Raw genomic sequence first — 19,815 nt, 5'->3', positions numbered from 1 at the left:
GTTAAAGGACTAATTTGGAAATCTAAGTAGTTCCAAGTACTCTTTGCAAACTTTTTTTATTTCCAAGGAGTATAAGGAGTCTATACGAACCCTGAATTTCAGTTTTTAATTTACTTGAGCATAATTAACAAGACTGCTTTGGATAATCCATTCTCAACCATACTTTTGAGAAAAAACATTTATAAAAGCATATTCAAAGAAATGTTAAAGAAACAGTTAAATTTTCGGTTAATAGATAACTAGAATAAGATAAAGAATAATATCTGGAATAGAATTTAAAAAAAAAACATCAAGAAAAATTAAATAAATTCGAAACAGCTTTCTTTTTATTTGCTCTGCAGCTCTCTTTGACAAATTTTTAATTATTACTAAATCTGACTATAACTGATCTGATGTTTTAAGCTTATTGCAGAGATGGAAAAAAAAGAAATGAAGGATAAGGTGAGAAGAGGAAGATATTCAGGTAGGCAAGGCTGCAATGGAAGTGGATATTTGGCACTGTGGTGATGAATTTGTGATTGCACAAAAGGGAAAAAATTCTGAAGAAAGTGGTAATAAGAATATTATTTATGCAATTAAGGTTTTATTGGTGTTTTGTATTGCTTTTAACATGTTCTGAAGAGATTTAATCATGAAAGTTTAGTTTTAAGATGGAGTAATGTTTATTGATTGGAGAAAGAGTATTAATGTTAGCATTATTACATTTAAGAAAGAGAATTTGAATATAAGTTGCTTTTAATATTAAATAGTGTAGTTGAGTGTTGCTTGTCAGCCTGAGTTAGTAAAGTAGTTATGAGGAGTTACTAATTTGTAAAAGAATGATTGTTTATTAATGAAATTAATATGGAAATGCTATAGTAAAATACAGCCTCGATACCATATTTTTAGTTGAGCTTTTGCTTACTTATATTGGGGGGGGGGATTTTTATTTCTTCATTTTTATGAAATTATGGGCATAAGAGTAACAAAACTGTAACCCTGGATAAAACATTTGATACAGAGATGTCATTTTTTAAATTGCATATAATGCTTTAGTTTTATGAAACTTGTGGCAGAGTGGTAACAAAATGTTTGCCTGGGTGAAAAACAAATCTTATAGAGATCTTCTGTATTCTTTATTTAGGAAATGTATATTACTTGATGTTAATGAACGACAATAACCAAAATGGTTGGCAAAATTGTTTTTGAAATCAAATTTTCATTGAAATTGAAATCAATTTTTTTTAATATTAGGGAGGCAATTGAACAGTTAGATACACAATGAAGAGTAAACTAGTTTAGATCAGAACACATTACAGAAAAAAAAAATATTGAAATTACTATGTGCCGTCTTTCATCAATATTGTTAAACACTAACGACGTATTTAATTTATTTTAAAAACACTTAAAGTATTTAAATAAACATAAAATTAAATGAGTATTATTGAAATATGTTAAATTCCTAAATGATTGTTTTACATACAGCTAATGAAAAATTATAATTTAACAGTCTTATCCACTTTTAGTCTCTAGTTTTATTTATCTACTTGTCTATTAAGAAACATAATAATTTACCCTTTAATTATATTTTTTGGATAAAACCTTCATTATCAACAAAATCAGACTTTAAAAAAAATCACACCTTAAAGAATATAATTACAAAATATTTTTTACTTAATAACTTATTAAAAATATCATTTTGTTTAAAACAATGATTTTCTTAAAAAATATATTCATAGTTAATTTAAAACATGACTTAAATCAAGTGATTTAAATCATATCAACCTAGTATCCCAATAATAAAAGTGAATTTTGAGTTTAATAGGGTTCCAATATTTGTTAGAGTTTTTGTTATGTTACAAAGGTGGCAGCAGTAAAAATGGACTAAAAATGGTTGGCAGCGAAAAGAAATTGCCAAAATTATTCTGAGCCGGAGAAAAAAAGTTGGTCTATGAACTAAATCAAATTTTAAATAAAAATATTTTTTTCTCTTCATTTTATTCATGAATTTTTCAATATAAAGTAAAAACAAATGCATAAAAAAAACATACCTTAGAATGCAATGAAGCAGGATTGGATCTCTTATTTACATTCGGAAACTCCTGATGGAGGAAAAAAAAAATTAAAAAGTATTTGGTGCACACTTGAAAGAGTAAAATATATAAATAAAATTAATAATGCCTATTAATATTTACTTGAAACATAAATATTAGTATATTATGAGCATAATTTAATGAGGAACTCAATAGTTTCTAAGCAAAAAATTTTTACATAAACTTTCATTAAATCGACTACAAAATTGTTTAAAAAAATACAATTCAAAGATATTTTTATATTTAAAAATAAATAAACAAAAAATGTATGAATGATGAAAAAAATTCGCATGTCAAAATTCAACGTTATGAGATTCCTAAAAAAATATATATTCTTACAATTGACCTTACTTAAAACTTATCAATCACTCAAAAATTATTATTGAACTTATTTTTTAACACAAATTAATTAATTAAGAGATCAAAGTATCTTTATTTGAAGAAAAGTATTAAACTTGATACTTTTTTGAGTAAGAACAATATAAAAAAGTTTACACAATAAACTGTTTTATGTAACTGCTTGTCACAAGCGGCCAGTGATAACATTTATAAGAAAAATGTAATTAAAAATAATTTATGACAAAAAATTTATTTTCATGTACCATAGATGAAAAACCATTTTTGTATTGTAGATAAAAAAAAACAATTATAACAAATTCATAGGAGTGCAAAAGTTGGAAAAAAAAAAGAAAAAAACAGGAAATTAAAACTTTCATTTGCTTCAAACCGTTAATTGAAAATTGTTACTAATCAGTACGAGATGAATGTAATGATCTCACTTATAATTATTTTTATTTGTTTTTCAATTCTTGAAATCCTGTCTATCATAATAAAGAAGACTTTTAAAACAAAATTGTTGCAATCCAATAATGTGAGAAAAATTACAAATTACCTACATCAGTAATTGATGCAGAATACAGACGGAAAAATATTTGTTATGGCATGCTTATTTTCTTAGTATTTTTTATTTAAGATAGTTCAGGGGCTAAATTGAAAATGCTATAAGCCACTTTTGGTCAACCAGCCATAGGTGAATTCTTTAAGTTTTTCATTCATACCTTTTCTTTTAATCTTCTGCTAAACTTTTAGAAACTACCATACAATTATAGTGGACACTAATGATAATCTTTTAATGCTGTATTGAGTCCACATGGACAACAAAGCAACTTCAGGAAAAGGGGAGGACACCTTCAATTTTTAAATTACTATTATAATCTCATTGATAAGTAAAGTTTAAAACAGTTTTAAATCAAACTTGAAGGTGAAAAAAAAAATGCTTGTTCTTGCATCCAAGAACAATTATCTGTGTTCTTTATGGTGTTCCTTGTTTCAATGTATTATATTTTGTAGAATTGTGTTCTAAGAAGAAAAAAAAAAAGTGACACAAAGTGAGATAGAAAAAAAAGATTTATTTTAAAACATTTAACATTAAGTTACTATTTTTTGTTATTAGAAGTAAGAAAAAAAGGAGTTTAAAAAAATAATAATAGTCTGCGTTTTAGGAAATATTTTGAATGGGCCATTAACTTACTAAACATTTTAACTCTTATTTGCTTTTAACAATATTTTATCACTTTACATAAAACAGAAAGTGAATTAAATCATCTTCATGATTCTGTAAATTAATTTCTTAAGAAGTACACCAGATCACTATGAAGCATCTTAAAAGAAAAGCCAGCAATCCATAGAAAAATGAATTCCCTTATAATAAAAAAAAGTCCCAACAAAAGACTGAGATATTAAAAAACATTAAAAAAACAAATACAGAAATTTAATTTAAAAAAAAGGTCCTATTCTTATGAATGTCATTGTTTGATAATGAAATAATTTAAATAAAGAAGTCTCACCTTAATAAATGTAATTCTTTTACCATTTGAATATAAAAATATTCTGAAGATTGTAAGATTGACCGAGCTTGAGTTTTCCTAGTGGTTATCTGATCTTCAAAGCAGAACAAGTCTAGCAGAGACATTTTAAAATATATTTAACTTTTTTACAATATATATATATATATATATATATATATATAAGGCATAGTTTTTTAAAGGTATAGAAGATGTTAGAGAAGTCATAATACAGGCAAATATATCAAATTTTTATGTACCACTAGTTTGAATAAATACATAATGGACAATTACAGCATCTCTTAATTTTTTTATATTTTCAGTCCTAACTAATTGGAAATTCTTTCCTGAATCCAAAAATGTAATTGTTTTCTTTCCTTAAATGCTTATTTGTTTAATTATTAAACCTTATTAATTGCCAAAAAAAGCCTCTATAAATGATGCAGTAAAAAATGATCCTTGATTGGTTATAACGTCACATGTGCTGAATAGAAACATGGTTCCTCCAACCGCTAAGGATTCAAAATAATTAATTAAAATATGAAAAAAAGTCTCAGGTTAAGCATTTGGTATCGCTGAAAATGAATCAACATTCTGAAGAATCTAGTCATTTGAAATATATCTGTCCTTCATTATCATCTCCACATTCTATGTGCTTATACTTAAATTTTCACTTAATGTCATTTAATTAAGCCACATAATTTCAGAGTATAGCATTAAACTAGACGTTTTTGTTTCACTTAAGTTAAAGAATTAAAAAAAAACTTTTGCAAAAATGAGAAGAAATTTTAATGGACTTTTTTTTAAATTATTTATTAAATAATTAAAGAGACAGTAATGGTGACATCTTTTTTCAACATTTTAATTTTTTGAATAAATATCAACTTCGCTACAGGGAAAAATTATTTTTATATGTGCTTATAAAATTTAATTCTTGGTTTTGTAATGACAAACTGAATAAATACACATGTTTGTTTGTAATACTCTTATGACAAAGATTAATGTGATTAAAATAAAATTAATAAAATATACTGCAATATATTAATTTCACTTTTTTTTCTTCTTGTAAGAATGAATTAAAAGTTTTACTGAGATCGCAAGTTTTTTAAAAGGTTACTGCTATGGTGAAGATAATTCCGTGCATAAAATTCAAGCTAGAATAAATAAATAAAGTCAATAACTTAAGCTTTTCTACTTTTTTAAGACCTAAAACTATTTTATAAAAATATTGATTCAACATTTCTTTCACTTAACATGAAAATAAATCTTTGAAATTAAATTGAAATATATTTTAAAAATTAAGTTTAACATGGCTAAAAAATATTGCGGAAAAAATTTATTATGTATTTATAATGCATCATATTAATAAGTGATATCAGGCATCCATAATTAATTTTAACACCTTATTTATTGAAGTTAAAATTCTTAATTATTAAGAACTAGAAAATCTTGCCAAATATTAACAAATGTTTCAATGGACACCACTGAAATTTTAAAATATTATAACAATATATTATATTAAGCTCACAATTTCATTAAGCTGCATATTGTTCAGCTTGAAGCTTCACACAAAGCTTTGACTGTTTCAGTCTTCCCTACACCTGGTGGGCCACTCAAAACAAGGAAACAGTCCTATATTAAACAAAAAATGTACATTAGATTTTGAACAATGCATTACAATCAACCAATTTGAATCAGCTTGATCTAAATTGCTTTTAAAATCATAATTAAATCAATTGGATTTCTTTATCAAAAAAAATCACAAATTTAAATTTAAAAAAATAATCTTTTTAAGAAGTATAATTTTTTAGTAACATTTAATAAAACTTATTTATAAAACATATTATTTTATTTATAAAATAATAATATGTTTTATAAATAAGTATTATTATTTTTATTTTATTATTATTACATCGTATCATTATTTTATTTTATGAACATATTAAAAATTTTAATAATAAAACAGATTTTATTTAATAAAATAAAATCTGTTTCTATTTTTGAATTTCTGTTTCCGTTGCATCATAATTGCTCTTTATTATTATCATACTATTATCAGAACTACTCAATATAGCAAGCAATATTAAGTGAAGAAAAAAAATGTAACATTTTTCTTAAGCAACAACCAATTTAGTTCACTTCCAAGTTAATTTGATTTATCACTATTTCTGATTCAAAAAATTAAATGAATATTATAAAAAGAAAGCTTTTGATTAAGCTAAGAAGAAAATTCTAATATTTTCATAACATTAATAATGAAATGATTTCATTGAAATCCTCAGTCAGGGCAGATTCTTCCTTTATCTTTTTGAGGAAACTATTTTAACTTTCTTTTTTCCCAATAGCAACAGATGAGAAAGCAAATGCTTACTTATGCCCCTGAGAGATGTTTATTTATAAATTACTGTGCATGACTCAGTACACTCCAAAATTAAAAATTATTTAGAGGAATGAAAAACCAGAAAATAAAATTGAATAAATAAAAATTTTCAATAGTTTCTAATGATGTAAGTTCAAAATAAAACGAACTTATTTACCAAGGCGACTTGAATTAATCAACAACAATAGCAAAAAAATGGTAGTTGTTCCTCTTGACTAGTAAAGTGTTACTCAGAGTTTGTTCATTAGAAAATGGAACTAATTTCAACACAATTGAGCTACGGGGTCTAACCTCACTATCAGATCTTACCCTTTTCTTCCTAATATAAATTTAATTAAAAATATCAATACTTAAAATTTGCTTTACAATGAAAGGAAAAGCCTTTTCAATAAAAACAAGAGGTGGGTATTTCAGTATTGTGATCTGTCGAGTCAAACAAAATTGACAAGGTGACAAAAAGATTTGAAACAAGCAATTTAAACAATGGATTATAAAACATGCAGATGTTTGTCATGGGATCACTACGAGTTATACTTTACGAGTTAATTCATTTCTGTGATGTTTTTATAAGTTTGTCGTGGGCCACTGCTCGAAGTTCCCAAGACTTGAGGATTATTCTGCCACAGATTACAACATGGAAATCTACTTAACAAGAGAGCAAAAACTTATTTCATCAAACATCAAATTTAGTTACTTTTTACCACAATACAATAAATAAATTAAGTGATATTGATTTTCAATCCAAATAAAGTGATAAAGAGAAACCCAAACACTGAAGAGTTGCAAGAAAAGCTTTCTAAACAAATTTTTCTAAACAACGAAAAATTTTGTTAAAATTTCAAACAGTATATAGGGATAAATGAAAAAAAAAATCATAAAGGAAATTTTACTTCTTTGAAATACAGTACACTCTAGATTATCCGTGCGCGGATTTTTCGGTTTGCGGATTATCCGTGCTCATTCCGGAGTCATACAAAAAATATAAAGAGAAACATTTTCAAGAAAAAAAATTGATTCATGAAGTTATAACACTACCAAATTTTTGGAAGCAATATTCGTTATTGGATTGCAGTATATGGAATATCAAGCAGTCTGGTCAGAAGTAAAATCGTCTACGTTATCACGATCGTGGAGGAAGATGATACCGCTTGATGAACAATCTTTTCAGATGTTCAAGAAAAATATGATAACAGTATTCTCGAACAAGCAAAAGAAATCTAAGGTTTCGAAATTCTAGATGAAGAAAATTTAGAATATTGGTTTCAAAGTGATGCATGTGAGCCTGGCATCCAGTATTTGACTGATGAAGACATCGCCATGTTGTCAAATCAAATAGTGATGATAGTAACTGATGCAGAAGGTGTAGTAAATGAGGGAAATACAATTTCTCATTCTGCTGCTCTGTGGAAACTTTATTAGATTATATGGGAGGATTTGATTACGGTGACATTACTGCGGTTCGTAAAATTTGTGTATCGATATATGGCAAAGACGCATTACACATTTTTTTAAAAGGAAAATTCCTAGTTTGATGTTATGCATGCAAATGTCAGTAATATATATTTTTTTCGTACTGATATTGATTTTTTCTTTAATGAAAGGAGTTTTCGGATTATCCGTGTTTTTTTATTGTCCGTGCGACCTGTCCCGGTGATTTACCCGGATAATCGGGAGTACACTGTATAGCTAATCGAACAAAGGATTGGTAAAAGGTTGATCTGTAAGAAACAAACAAATAGAGTAAAATAAAGGTGTAACAATAGTTTCAACTACTATTGATATTTAAATTAATTTGATACTTCAATATACTTCTTAGAAGTTTTATATAACTCCATTTGGATCAAAAGTTACTAAACATAAAATAAACCACAAGATTTTATTTTTCACAAGAATGAAGCTCAAAAATTCTAAAATGTACTCAAGATCATGAATAGACAGGAGTTCAAGAATTGCTCTGATATAAATCTACTTATTACATTGACATTTAGAAAGAAATGAATAGTTATAATTTTGGAGAAAAGGAAGCAGATGAGTTGTGCAGTGTTTAGTCTTACAACATTTGTCGGCGAAAATTTTTCGACCCATGTTCAAAATTACCGCACTGAAACAAATCTTCGTGTTTACGCTTTTGTGAAGTCCATAATAAAGTGGAGTCTTAGAATCAAAGCAGTTTCGCTTTTGACATTAAAGCTGCCTTTACCACAATTATTATTTATTTTGTTGTTTATTTCACTTATATTTTGCATGCTTGTGAGCTCAATTATATAACTACGGCTTAAAAACCAAAGGCAAGTATAAAGACCTTGTTACGGTTTCCACAGCAGTCATTTGTATTTGTTTATTGAGTATAGTAAAGTGCGGCGTGCTCTCTGCTTTTGCTTATAGCACTGCCGGTATTTGTTTATTTCAGGGTTCATTTTATGCAAGACATTATTATAATTTGTGAGCTTTATGCAGCAAAATTATGAGCTTATAGCTTTTTAACACATTCCAGTGATTTTAACTGTAGTACTATGTAAGCTATAATTTAATGTTATATTTTTTTTCGATCACAGCCAGTAGAGTTGTGGACCCATCAATCCATCGGAACACCCCGAAATTTAAATATTGTTTGTATGCTTCATTTTCTATCTAAAATGGAGGATATAACTGAAGATAAAATTATTTAAAAACAAAAAATAAAAATTTTATGTTTTTTTGCAAAAAAGTAAAAAATAAAATATTTTGTGTAACTTATAAGAATCAAGTTGTTGTAGTTCCAGTAAATTTTTAGGATATTATGTTTATTTTATACAAAGTTTATCCGGAAATGTGTTGTAAGAATTTATTATAAAATGTTTAAAAGAAAGCAGGTGAAAAGTCAGTGCTTTTCAAATAAAACATGAAATAAGCCACTAACTTTTCATCTGCTAATTAAAAATACCTATCGATTTTTAGGAAAGGAGGCAAAAATTGTCCTTTGCAGCCGCTGTTCGAATTTCAGGATGCTAGTACAAACAATTCTGAGTTAGATGTACACACACAAAATCTTCATTTTATTCATTATACATAAATGTCATTTTGTATGTTAAAAAAAGGGGGGATCTGGAAGTTATGTTTTACTGTCAATTGTCTTATTTCTACTTACACTTTTAAATTATGTTCCCCCATTTTTTATAAATGAAATAAGTACATTGTGCTTGGGATTGCATTGTGCTAGCAAATCTTGGGAGCTTATTCAGGTCATTAATCTTATTTTTGCTGTTGGTTTTTAAATGGACAAATTAATAAAATAATGAATTTAAAGGCTATTTTTCTTGTTTTCAGTTAGCTTTTCTATATTATTATTTTTTAAAATTTTGTTAAATCAGTTAAATTTATTTTATTAGAAACAACAAAGAATCACAAACAATTTGTTAATTAGGGACAATTTAATTTTAAACTTGGCTCAAAAGAAATATTTACTGTACTTATATACGTAAATGTGTGTACAGAGTATTTGAAAATGATCACCTTTAGTGTATATATTTTAAACCTTTTTCAAAAAAGTTTAAACATTTATTGGTTATAAATTAAAATTTAAATGAGAATAAAACAAATATATATAAATGTAATGAATCACTACAGAAGAAGGTAGGACTTGATAGACCAGAAGTTATGTGAAGCCACCACTAGGGAAGTACTTTGAAATTTAAAGTTGACAGAAATTTTATTTTTAAGCATATTTTCTTTGTATGCTAATTTAAATAAATTATTTGGGCATTACTAAAGAACAAAAAAAAAACATGTGAATAAATAAAGCTCAAATATGAAAATACATTTTCATTTGTGCTTGATCCACATTGTATTTTGCTTTAGTCTAGTATTACCCTCTCCTTTTTTGGCTATTTGTGTATAGTTTTACTCATAAAGAATTATTTTTAAAATAAGATTCAAGGTTACTTCAAGTTTTTCTAATTTATTTCTAATAAAAATACTTTTTATAAAGAATTCTTTGGTGGCCATATTTTAAATAATACAGGGTGCATAGCATTTTTATAAAATGATTTACGTTTTTTAAAAGCCTTTAAAGGTGCTTTTTCCATTAAGGATTTGTAAAAAGTGCTTAATTGTCCTTCTTTCAAATAAAGATTTTTAATTTTTTTTTTCTTTTCTGTGTCAATCATCGTCTTAAATTACAAAAAGAAGCTTGGTTTTCACAATTTTTTCTGCTATATTTATCAGTAACTTGTTATTTTATCATGATTATGTAAAGTCTTTGAAAATAACTTTGCATTTTGTTGATTTTATAAATGAAGAACTTTAAACAAAAGAAAGAAATAATTTTTATTTCTGTACATATCTTAATTATGATTTTTTTCTTTGTTGATAAGTGATGATTTTTTTTGAATGCTTAAAAGGTGCTTATTTTTAATATACCTTGTCCATAATACAGAGTGCTATGTATCCTTGTATTATATACCTAGTACAGAGAGCTACACACTCTGTGCTAGGTATTCGCCAAGCCTAAGTAAAATGTGTTTTATATAATCAATTTAAGATGAATTAATGAAAGATTCATTGATATGTAATTGACCTAGGAAAAAAATAAGCATTTATCTTAAAGTTTTAAATGATTCTTTTGAAACACATTAAAATGAAATGAGTTTCTTCTTTTTAAAATGAAATTTCTGTTATAAAGTCTTGTATGCATGATACAAAGGACATCTTTGTATTAGAGTATAAAATACCTTATTCGTCTTCCTGTTGTAAAAATAAATACATTTTATTTATCTATCTTTGAATTTTATAATGAAATTTAACTAAAACAGATCTATTCTTTGATTAGGTGATTGGAGTTAAATTTCAGAAATATCATGCATGAAGAATTCTTATTTGAAAATTTAGTGCGCTATCATTCTTAAATATTTTTTCATTATTGTAAATTTTTACAGTTTTGTCAGCGAAAGGTCCTTTGAAAATTTTCAAATTCTGGCATATAAGTAACAGTCAAAGTAAATTGTTGAGATAGAGAGAACATTTTATCTTGGTAAGTACTTTTGAACTACATTATAATTCAATGCATTTCCTGTTACTGATACTTATAGATATAGTAATAATTTATTTGAAAAGAAATACTATAATAAAAAAAAGTTAATTACAAGAACTTGGTTCATCCACTTCAATTACTCTAAGTATTAAATAATTTTTTTTATTGATATACAAAAGACTGCTCATTTATAATTAGTAGCTCTAAGTAAGTAATTTTTTCAAAAAGTATTTAAAGGTATATCACAAAATTAGTAGTTGGTGCACTAAGAGTCTAGTTGAAAGTTGCATTTTTTTTAAAATTAAAATATTTTTATTTGGTCAAAAGTTTCAAAGAGCATGCATTTCTGAAATTAATAGTTTTTAAAAAATAGTTTTTGAACACAATGTTAACACACAGAAGGAAAAAAAAAAATATATCTTGTGGCACCCATTCCTCTAAAAGTATTTTGAACATAGTTCAAATGTTGCATTACCATCAGTATGTTTTGATATATTATTGCATATATACTCTTTCTGGCTAATAAAATTACATTACTTTTGATAAGTAATGCTATATATTGTTAATATATTGATTAATTTTCTTCCTACTTTATAAATTCAAAAGTTATATTGGCAAAATATGTGAAATAAAAAAGAAATCTTTTTATATTTTAAAATGAAAATTTTGTAATAATGGGAATGTGTACACTAATATTCAGAATGGTTATCTCATAAAATTCCCGTCAAATTTAAATTCCTACTGCATTTTAGCATCCAAATAGAGTCTCGGTGCTACCATCTAGTGTGGCAGAAACTAGACGTCCAAATTAACATGGCCAACGGTATCTCACCCATTGTGGTGGTCCTGAAAAAGTGGATACCACTTCTGGAGAACGCACTAGGTCTGCTCATCGGCAAGACTGATTGTGCAGCTCATTGGGGAAAAAAAAGTATTCTCATAAAAATTCTCATGGTAAAATAAGTTTAATTTAATGATACAATAAAATCAATACAATTTATTTTAATGATTTCTGTTCCTATGCAATGTAATTTATGAAATAGATTATTTCTAAATAAAGTTGAAACAGAATATGTATCTATATTTAAGACAAAATAAATGGCAGTTGATATTTTTTCAATTGGCTTTCTATACCTTTATTATTCTATAGAGATTTAATAACTTTTTTAAAAATTTTGCAAAATAAATTATTAGACTTTTGAAAATCATTAAAATAATTACTAAATCTACAATAAATTAATATATGCATTCTTACTTAAAACTAGAAATTATGTAATTTGATAATTTTCATCACAACTTTTCAAATGTATGCAAAATTGTACCAGGTACAATTGTTTACAATTTAAATTGAACCCAATCACAAATGTATTACGTTAATAAATGTCAATTTAAAATACTCTTATTTTATGTAAGCCAAATGATTAAGAACCCAAATATAATTAAAATGAGTTGTCAAAATACAATAAATTTCTGCTCACGTCGCTTTATCGCAATTAATGTAATAATCTGATTTGAAATACCTAAATATTATTAAATCAAATGATTCAATAAAGTAAAATAAGTCTTGTTTGATTTAAATTGTAGAATAAAACAATCATGAAAGCATCCCTTTTTTTTACTACTAATTTTAAACTTCTAAAATTTTAACCTATCAAATGATAACAGCTAAAAACTTTAAAAAAAATAGTTTTAAAATAAGATGAATAATTGCACAAAATTAAAGCATTAAATGATCGTGAATGTGTTATTTCTTTTAATAATAAAGTTCATCTTCAACTGAAAGTGGGAAAAAAACTTGACCTTTAAAATTTAACCATTTCACCCAACTCATTTGATTGGATATTTTTCTTTCACTTTTTTTCTTCACACCTGCAGCAGAAAAAAGGTGGAATCATACTTCCGTTGAGCTTTATAAGAGACTATTAGCAGAGTGATTGCGAGAGGGGAATTCACCGACGACTTTTTTGTGTGAAGGGTAGAACGTATGTTGCACTATTGATACATTCTTGCAAACTGTTTTACACATCCATTGTTAATTTTTTAAATTATTATTGAGCATAAAATATTAAAATAGATTGCTGCAAAAGATAAAGAGATGAAGAAAAATAATGAAATTTTGGAGAATCAATTGAACAAAATTGAATTTTCTAGCTCAAGTAGTTTAAAAAAAACAAACAAATACTGTACAGGCTGCCCCATTAAGTACGCAGTGCATACCAAAGTTTAATGTTTATAAATCATAAATGCCATGGTATGCTCTGCAAAATTACGGTATGTCTATCCAAGTTTTCTTTATGCATTTAGAAAAAGTATCTTTTTTTTTTTAACTACTTGAATTTGTTTTAAGAGTAAATTATGTTTAAAATTATTTGTTAAATTTTATAAATGACTTAATTGAAGGGCTTAGCTACCATGTATCTTGAGCCCATCAGTTTTATTAGCAAAAATTAATAAGTTTTAAAACTCTTCTCGCTTTTATAAGTAATTAGCATTAGTGGAAGTCATAATCATTTTTTGTAGCTTATGCTTTTCAAGTTATTTTTTGTCAGCTTTTTAAAACTTATTTTTGCTAATTAAAAATATTTCTACTAAATTTAATTTATTTTATTTCAGGTTAAAGGGGATGCTTCTGACTACAGTTTCTTATACTAGCACTGTGCAGTTTTCCCTACTTATGTTGCTGATTTGTATGACAATGGCACTGACACATGATCAAACCTGATACAGGCATGTAGATTTTGTTGTTATTTCATTAATGCTCTGCATGTGTATATATGTCTATATAATATAGCATAATAAATAAATGCAAAAAGGACACAAAAAAAATAAAGAAAATTAAGAAAAACATTAAGTTTTATTTTTTAATAAGTTTTTTTTGTTGTCCTTTTTGTATTTATTTATTATGCTATGTTTTAATGATCATATTTATTGCAGCTTAGCTCTTAATGTCATCTACTATTAACTTACTTTCATTTTCCTTCTGCTTCCATTTATTAATTCTTTTTTTTAATTTCGTGTGCTTGGGACGTTGTGTGTGTTTAGGGCGTTGTTCTATGAGCCTATTTTTATGTTTTTAAACAGTTATAACAATTTTGTGCCTGGGAAAAAATATATTTAATGTTTAAAATTTTTTTTTCACTATTTAAATTATTCTTCATGTTGTACCCGGTACAAAGAGCCTAATTCAGAGGGGAAATTCGGATAGACATCTTGCTACTCTGGAAGCTAAAGATTTTTTGAATTCCATTCCATGCCTGCCAAGTCTCCTGTTTTTTAATGAAGAATCCTGTATTTTATAACTATCTCCTGTTTACCTGTATATTCTCAAATTTCTCCGTATTTGTTGAAGAAATTTTTAAAGTAACTTTTTGCAGATGAAATAATTGATGATGGCAAAAATACTTCTCTTATTCCTCAACAGATGGTGCTATTGCCAGGCAATATGTCGAGTGTTTATATTTTAAGTAATTATAAATATTGCTTTAAAAAAAACTTATTTTGAGATTACGAATTATATACACATTTTTTACTTCAACTAACAGTAACTTCTTTTAATATTTCCAATTTTATATCTTTCTCTTTTTGAGTTACTTGATTATGTGTGATGTATCAAAACTTTATTTGTAGCCTAAAATATGTCGCTAGAAAATCTCTGTTATTTTATTTCTCCAATGTTGGCAGGTATGACATTCAATGTCTGAAATTTTACTGTCTTATAAAGCGTGTGGTGTTAAATGGTGCAAAACTTGCCCTAATATTGACCACAAACATACGATTCTTAATAACGATAGCTCCAATTCTTTTTGTAAAAGTAAAAATTTTATTTATATGTAAACCTGTGGTTTTTATAATATGAAATATGTTGGACAAGTCAATAACTCTATTAATATTTGAATTAATCAACACTGTTCTGATAACAGTAAACAGTAATAAAATTATCAATAATCTGGAATTGAATCATTATAGAGAACATAATTTTAACAGTGTCAAAATTAATATTTAAGATATAGTAGAAGATTTAGATTTAAGACTACAAAAAGAAAATTACTACAGACTTTTATACAAAACAATTTTGCCGTATGGGCTAAACGATACCTTCCAACATACACAGATTAACTTTAATAACTCCTCAACTTATTCACTTTTTCATATAAAACATAAGCGTACAAATCGAGGTAAATGGGGATCAAGAAGTAATAGAAACTCTCTTAATAGTGACAAATTAAATATAAATTTCATTTCTAAAATAGAAAAAGATTTTAATAAACATTATATTATTAAACCAATTAAAGATTTTATTTTTCCCCTTAAGAATAATGATGTATATAAGCTTCAAGATCTTATTATTAACTTTTCTTTTATTAATTTACATTACTTTGTTTCGAACTTGTAAAAGCTAAAATGAGTAAAATTTCCCCAATTAAAAAGAAAAATTTAGATAATTAACATTTTGTTAACTTTCAAAATCCTATTTTCAATAAGATCAAATTTCATAATATTTTTGAAAATTTATTTCCATTAAAAGAATTTCACGTAATTAAAAGCTTAAAATATAATAAATCTCTTGGTAGAACTATATTAATTATAATGATGTTATCAAAAATTTTGGGAAAAGTTAAATATCCGATTATGAATGTCACAGTGAAGACGAAAAAGATTGAAATTTTATTGATAAACATAAACATATTATTACTGGTAATTTAAATATTATAGAGAACTTAGGAATTTAATGATAAAAGGCACAAAATTTAGACCCATTTACCAAATATCAATTAATAAATTTCTAAAATACTTTTTTAATGATCTCAATAGTATTTGTTGAAAGTTATCAAATAGATTCTCTTTACCTTTAAGTATGTTAACAGAATGGAAATAGGTTGCTTATTATTACTTTAAAAACTTTGTTTTTAATAATAAGGATAATTTAAATAACTGTAACAATTCAACAAATTTTTCTAAAATTGTTCAATAAATAAAGCAACTGCAAAAACATTTTATAGTTTCCCCATAGACAAAGCTAACAATAACTATCCAATCTTCTGTAAAAAATTCTATATTGCACTTTTAAATACGGAGTTAAAAAATAGTAAAAATTTTTGACTTTATATAAGAGATTAAAAATTAAAATTAGCTATATACAATTTCCTTACTTAATTATCAGTCCTAAATTTCATAAAATTCCTATAAAACTTAGAACAATCACATGTCACTAATACTTACCTAACTAAATCTAGCGCCATTTTCTCTAACTACTTAAATAAAATTATTAACAATATTATTAAAGAAGGTTTTTCTTGGATTATTGCTAATAATCAACCGATTTTAGAATTTATTAAACATATTAAAATTAATTCTATTGTGACTTTAGATTTCCAGGATCTTTTGAATAGCATTCCCCTTTCTAAACTAAAAGATGTACTTTTGAATTTTTACTATGATTTTAAAAATATCCGTAGTCATGATTTTGTTTATTGGGAAATTCTAATTAATTTTTGTATTTTTAATAATTATCTTTACAATAAAAAAGATATTTTTCTTTAAATTGATGGAATACCACAAGGATCTAATTTTTCATTTCTCTTATCTAACTTATTTTTGCACTATTAGTAAAAAAATTATACTCTTAATATTAAATTTGTTTTTAGATTTATTGATGATTTAATTATCTATAATTTTCAAGATTATACTATTTTATTTAACAACATTTACCCCGAGGAATTAATTTTGCTTTGTAATAATGATGATAATATTAATTTCATTTTTTTGGATTTGGGTATTATAAAAGAAGAAAATATCTGCTTTGTGGATTTGTAAGATAAAAGAAATTATTTTAACTTTAATGTAAATAAACTAATTACTTAGAATTCTTAGAACATCTATTTAAATACCATTTTTAATCAAATGAATAGAATTGAATGAATATGTAGTAATGTTTGTTTATCCAAGAAACAAATAGAAAAACTCTTTCAAAATTGATTAAAAAAAACAATGAACAACAACTAAAGTAATTAAATTCTATATAAAATCATTTAGTTAATTGTATATTATTGTAAATAAATTTACTAAAAAACTTCTTTGTTAATTTATATAATTTTTACCATGTGCAAATCCACGACAAAAATTATTTGCAAAACAGGCAATTCATGTTTTTTTATATTTCCTATTTTATTTTTTTCTTGAATAGAAGTTAATTTTCTAAAATTATTAATTGTTAACTTCCTTAAATTATGCAGTATAATATTACCTTGTGCATATCTATTTTCGGGCCCATCCTCAATAACTAACAAATCAAACGCACTTCAGTACTGTAGTAAGAATCCACTAGAAAAAGAAAAAAAAAAACTCTATTTTTGCTTTTACCTCAATTTGAGCTTCTGTTTTCATATTTTGTAATCTGGCAATCTTGTTGTAAAAATATTTTAAATCATTCTTGAAAAAATTCCCATTTATGTAAGTTCAATTGAATTCGCTATTTGCTTTATAGATTTTGTTTTATGTTTTATTCTGTTTTTATTTTATTTTCTGATTTTGTGCGATATTTTTACTTAATGTGTTCTATTTTATTTGTTGTAATTTTTTGGAAATTTTTCTTTTAATTGCTTCTCACACTATTGTATTGATATATTTTGCTTTGGCTATATTGATACAATATTAGAAAGTACTCCTTTCTGTGGATATAATTACATGAGCTGATGAAAAGATTATTTACGGCTTTTTATTAATTTCCCCCCTTTTTTCAGATTTTTTTTCTCCCAAATTTTTATTATTTTCATTATTATTATTTTTCTTTTTCCCATTTTTCATTGTTCTATAATATTTTCCATGTTTTCTGTACATTTTGAACTAAAAAAAAAACTTATAAATTAAATTTGAAAATAATATTTTTTATGGATTTAAGAAGGTTTATTATTTATTCTATTCCTGAAATGATCCTAAGTGCTCGTATGCCACTATTCTTTTTTTCACCATTACAGTCTATAGGAATCTTGAAATGTTTTTTTTATCAGGCAAAAAATTTATAGAACTAGAATGTGATGAGGCTGCAGTGTTGTCATCTTGTAAGTTGGAAGCATTGCTCGGGAATCTGTTGTGTAGTGATCACCTGCATGCTGAAAGAAAAATTATATTTTGCTAATGCACAAGTCTACTCATATCGTGTCTTTTTTAAACTGAGTAGTGTAAAAGTGTATAAAAAATAATCAGTAGCAACTAGTTAACTGATCCCAACAAATTTAATTTTATGGTATTAAAAATAATAAAGCCCAATCCACTTTTACTGATGAATTCGTTAAGAGAAATAATAGCTAAAATTTTTGTAAAACAAATTCATCTATAAATTCTGATTAGGAATAAGATCTATAGAGTTCTGTCCAGATCTGGATACAGATCTACAAGTTTATTTATTAATTGTTCTTATCTCTTCAGTTTTTTTAAAAGTATGTCGAGCATTCTATATCAAAATATAATGAATACAATGTAACAATTTATAGTCTAAATTTATAGTAAATGTAACAATTTATATATTTCTAGTTTTCTTTTCTTCCTTAGTTAATAAAACCTCAATGATTATTATACAATTTTTATAGTAATTTTTACCTGAAAAGTATTTCAATTCACCCCTATTTGTTGTGTAATGTATCTACCACTACAACAGAACAACTACCCGGTCACCAATGTGGGGAAGAAGTTATCACAGATGTCAACATTCGTCTATGAAAAGCCACCCCACCATAGAATCAAATTAACATGTTTTATATACTAGTGAAATGGAATTGCATTTTTGTAGTGGTAGATACACTACAGTTGCATCCTCCCTTCTGCACAATTAAATTCTGTATTTAGTGGTGTGCCGAGATATTTCATTAATGATTATAAATATGCTGACATAATTTAAATTCCAAAAATATATCAATAAGCAATAATATGTAAGTAAAATCATTAAAAATAATTTCCACGCCTGGTTTTTTCTTTTCATAAACTTGCACCAATGAAGGTTACCGCTCAAGTTTTGAACATAAATGACACCCGTAAGTAGTTTAAGACCGTAACTGGACAAATGGTACACCTTGATTATCTTCTAAGATTAGGTTTATGGAGTGCTTGAACTTGAAATATGTAACATTGTTGTAGAATCTGTTTGGTATATGTGTTGTAAATGTAAATAATGCAAAACAGAACAAACAAACAAAACTGACGGCAATTTTTTTTTATTATTTAGTACATAATTTATATTATATCTGTTTTGTTTCACTTGTAAATTTTTTTTTCTAGTATATAGTATCAGCATTGCATGACAGTGTCTGGTCATTATTATCATCTCATCATGAATCTATTCCTGAGGCTCGGCTGTTTGCATTTCAGAAGAAAATTTACCTTACTATAAAAAAAGTTAGTATTTGAAAGTTTTTTTTTCTTTTAAACTAGAAGAATGTTCAAAATTCAAATATTTTTATTAATGAATTAATTGTTCACGTTTCATTTCCTTTATTCTCCAAACGACTTTCTTGCTAG

At 25.7% G+C, this 19,815-nt stretch overlaps 1 protein-coding gene and 1 long non-coding RNA gene across 22 annotated transcripts in view; one reads left to right on the top strand and one right to left on the bottom strand.

The window, feature by feature from the left end:
• LOC147806663 (calcium-dependent secretion activator-like) overlaps nucleotides 1-8,886 on the bottom strand; it is a 35,628-nt gene extending 26,742 nt beyond the window's left edge. For 4 of the 11 annotated variants that reach the window (XM_087149288.1, XM_087149293.1, XM_087149289.1 and 1 more), the window contains exons 1-4: nucleotides 8,599-8,806; nucleotides 5,445-5,548; nucleotides 3,920-4,031; nucleotides 2,031-2,081 (exon numbers count right to left, since the gene is read on the bottom strand). The gene's annotated coding sequence lies outside the window, so the exon portion shown is untranslated. Of the gene's footprint in view, nucleotides 1-2,030; nucleotides 2,082-3,919; nucleotides 4,032-5,444; nucleotides 5,549-6,453 lie in introns of all 11 variants that reach the window. The other 7 variants (XR_015428479.1, XR_015428482.1, XR_015428483.1 and 4 more) reach the window with 6 other exon arrangements.
• Nucleotides 1-19,815, top strand: part of LOC107446132 (uncharacterized) — a 32,637-nt gene that overhangs the window by 1,562 nt on the left and 11,260 nt on the right. For 7 of the 11 annotated variants that reach the window (XR_015428493.1, XR_015428491.1, XR_015428489.1 and 4 more), the window contains exons 1-4: nucleotides 8,874-9,112; nucleotides 11,210-11,304; nucleotides 13,918-14,031; nucleotides 19,576-19,692. This is a non-coding gene — a long non-coding RNA (uncharacterized LOC107446132). Of the gene's footprint in view, nucleotides 1-402; nucleotides 552-8,794; nucleotides 9,113-11,209; nucleotides 11,305-13,917; nucleotides 14,032-19,575; nucleotides 19,693-19,815 lie in introns of those variants that run through there. The other 4 variants (XR_015428492.1, XR_015428490.1, XR_015428494.1 and 1 more) reach the window with 4 other exon arrangements.

This window comes from Parasteatoda tepidariorum, chromosome 8, assembly GCF_982258835.1.
Source record: "Parasteatoda tepidariorum strain Cologne lab strain chromosome 8, Ptep-v5.0, whole genome shotgun sequence".
Classification (NCBI taxonomy): Eukaryota; Metazoa; Arthropoda; class Arachnida; order Araneae; family Theridiidae; genus Parasteatoda; species Parasteatoda tepidariorum.
The sequence above is the reverse complement of the archived record's forward strand: the minus strand, read 5'-3'. Positions and strand labels throughout refer to the sequence as shown.